At 38.2% G+C, this 3,608-nt stretch overlaps 1 pseudogene; it reads left to right on the top strand.

Annotated features, from left to right (window-relative positions):
* The first annotated feature begins 623 nt into the window (after nt 1-623).
* On the top strand, nt 624-3,040 carry LOC122581465 (annotated as a pseudogene).
* The last annotated feature ends 568 nt before the right edge of the window (nt 3,041-3,608 follow it).

The following is a 3,608-nucleotide window of genomic DNA, read 5'->3' as shown; positions in this document are numbered from 1 at the left end:
AGGATTGATATTGGGTCTCCATTGCTTTTCAGGGTATGCACAGAGATGACCGACAAGAAGTTATGCATAATTAGGTCTCCATACATTCGCAAGACTGTGCTATGGACGTTGTAGACGATGTGGCAACCTGTAAATCTTTATCTTGTACCCACTAAACCTGTTGCATCTCATGTTTCCACCTCTCTGGTTGGGTGTGACAGTAAGAACGCAGCTCATGCTTCTCCACCTTGAACTAACGATTATGGTTGCCTAGTGATGTTGAACACCATTCGGAAAGTAAAACAAGCATCATCAATGATATGTTATAAAGTGTGTCCCGTTATTTTGGCATACAAAACATGCTCCCCTAAATTTTAGATAATCCAGATTGTGAGCTAGATTTTGGATACGATTTCCATGGTTGTTAAAAGGCCATGGTGCCAAAAGGACGTTTAGACACATATATAATTAGTATGCCCACTATACAATAAAACAAGAAAATATCACATGGCAATGTAATTTTATTGAGAGGTCGATCACTGAGTAAAGAGTATTATTGATTTATCCATATATATGGTCACACTCTGTTGTTGACGTACACCAATAATAATCCGAATCTTGTCTATAAGTACGCACATCTTGTTTGGATCATTTCTACATCCAAAACATCAATCAATCTCTTTCTTGATTTACCAAAAAGTAGGAACATGGGTTTTTCATCAAATATTGAAACATGTATTTTCATCTTAATCATCACAACATCAACACTCTCTTCATTCACTGCTGGTGTTCCACAAGTCCCTTGTTACTTCATATTTGGTGACTCGTTATACGATAACGGTAACAATAACAATCTTGTTACCGAAGCAAAAGCTAACTACCCGCCTTACGGGGTTGATTTTCCTGACGGGCCTACCGGGAGATTTTCTAATGGTCGCAATATTGCCGACGTTATCGGTCTCTTTCTCTTTCTATATCTAATTTTTTTTTTGTTACAAAAATGTACGTGTACAATGCTACTTAATTCTGAATCCATAATCATGCATAAAAAGATTACTTGGAGCACTTCTAGCTTGTTCACAGTTTTATGATAACTTTAACTTTGGGCCTTTTTTGTTCTGCTCAGCTCAACTACTAGGGTTTGAAAACTCCATTCCACCTTATGCAACTGCAACCCCGGAAGAAAGCATTCGAGGCGTAAACTATGCGTCTGGTGCTGCTGGAATTCGTGATGAAAGCGGCCAACACATGGTACTTCTTCTCTATATAGTATTTGGCGTAACGTATACGTCCATGCATTTCTAGCTACAATATTCAATGCATGCAAATACATGAAACCTACGTACGTCTGCATCGACGTCCCAAATACATTGATTGATTAAAAAGTAGAGCTTATGATCATTGTTGAACCTCGAATTCGAATGATTCGTTAATCGCTATGTAACTAATGATGATTTTGATTTTGATTTACAGGGTGGTAGGATAAGCTTGAGTCACCAAGTGGCTAATCATGCTACAACAATTTTGCAACTAGCGGACTTGATGGGAAAACGGGGATTTAGCCACAGTTAGACAACACCTAAACAAATGCATATACACTGTTGCCATCGGCAATAACGATTTCATAAATAACTACTTTTCTCCGCATTACTATCAAACCAGCAGCTTATATACTCCTCAAAAGTATGCAGAAATCCTTGTTCAACAATATTCTGAACAGATATCGGTTAGTATTTCTATATATATATATCGTACGTTGTGGTCTTTTGAAAAATTCATGATTACTACTTTGGTTGATAAATTGAAATTTTTCTACGGATGGGGACTATTCTTGTCCCGGCTCTATGCTGTTAGTTTCTAGTATTTTGGTAATTAAAAACTTTTGTCAAACTAGGAAGTCTGGTGTTCTAAACGCTGGACTTCACCAAGACTGGCGTCTTAAACTCTGGACTTCGCCAAGACTGGCGTCTTAAACTAATAGGAACCAATTTATGCAAAAGTTACATGCCACGTGTTTGAAGCCCCACGCCCAGGACGCCACATACTCTTGGTATTTGGCGAGATCCACGTTTACAACACCGGACTTATTAGTTTTACAAAAGTTTTTTTCCCAAAATACTAAACACTACACGGGATGAAATTAGTGCCATCCGTAAGTAATGTTCTAATAGATCATTGCATCATGTCATCTTCATTTGTACAGCTTAATTAGACTAACATTAGTAGGTCTTTGTGTAGAAACTATACACGTATGGAGCAAGAAAGTTTGGGGTATCTGGAGCGGGTTATTCAGGCTGTACACCAGCCATGATGGACAGGTTCGAAACAAATGCATGTGTGGATGCTGTAAACGGTGCTGTTGTTGAATTTAATATGAGGCTTGTTGCTGCTCTTGGTGAACTTGAGAGTAAGCTCTCCGGAGCAAAGTTCATCTACATGGAACCTTCCCTGGGCTATTCTACTGGTAAGTAGTTGATCCATCCTTACTAATTTTGAACATAATGAATTTTAATTCGAATGCTAATGGCTAACTAGACTGAGAAATCCAAAATAAGTATCTGCGGTAAAGGAATACTATTTGATCTGATTGGGTGTATTTTAATCATCCAGATTTCAATGTTACGGATCAACCCTGCTGCAGCGTCTCGACCACGGTTGGTGAAGGGCAATGTGCTCCTAACCTGATACCGTGTAGTTCTAGGCAGAACTATGTATTTTGGGATGCATTTCATCCTACAGAAGGTATTAGCCTTGTGGATGGTACAACTACATATGAAGCATTATCCCCATTCTATACTCCCTCTGAAGGATCCTCCACAATGTCTACTGAAGCAGGTTTTGTCACCGATATTTAATGGTAGCTAGAAACAAGATGTGTATCAATGTTAGTAAATGTGGTCACTAGATCAATGCACTAAGAAATCATCTTAGTCGGGTATTTTCATTTTACTTAGTGCTCAAAATAAATGTCACTCTTGTAGTTATAATAATCCTGCCATCAGACCATGACGCGAGTGTGTTACTAATGTATCTGTCAATCAATGAAAGTCAATTTCTCGAACTATATATGATAAAATAGCTAGCATATATGGCTAAAATTAAAGGATTGATATCGATCTCTAAAGTTAACTTTATTAAGTTAAAGATACTAAGCCTTAGATTACTACATCGAGTACTTCCCATTATAGTTCAATGGTTGAGCATCAGTAGAGTCTTGAGTTCGAGACATGAGAAAGACATTTAAAATAATTTCCTCAACTGAAACATGTTTGAGTCCTGCAGAGTAGTCAGAGTTTTACCCCAATCAAATGTGTTGTCTTCAATTCGGGCGATTTAGTTGGTGGTTTTTCCTCCTACTAGGTATTGAGGGGGAAAGAACTCTCTAGCGCGGATACGATTAAGACAACGTAAGTTAGATCTCCTGTCGCTAATCCGTCGGTAACCACTATCACCGACGGATTAGCAACGGCAAAAATCCGTCGGTAAAAACCTCGTCGGTGATTTATTCCGACAGATTGGCCGACTGAAATGAAAAGTTAACTACGGAATTGGCCGTCGCTAATCCGACACTATTAATTTTTTCTATTCTTTAGTAAATATAATATTTTAATATCACTGACGGATGTCTG

This window comes from Erigeron canadensis, chromosome 9 (assembly GCF_010389155.1).
Source record: "Erigeron canadensis isolate Cc75 chromosome 9, C_canadensis_v1, whole genome shotgun sequence".
NCBI classification, from domain to species: domain Eukaryota; kingdom Viridiplantae; phylum Streptophyta; class Magnoliopsida; order Asterales; family Asteraceae; genus Erigeron; species Erigeron canadensis.
This window is presented reverse-complemented; position numbering and strand designations above follow the sequence as displayed.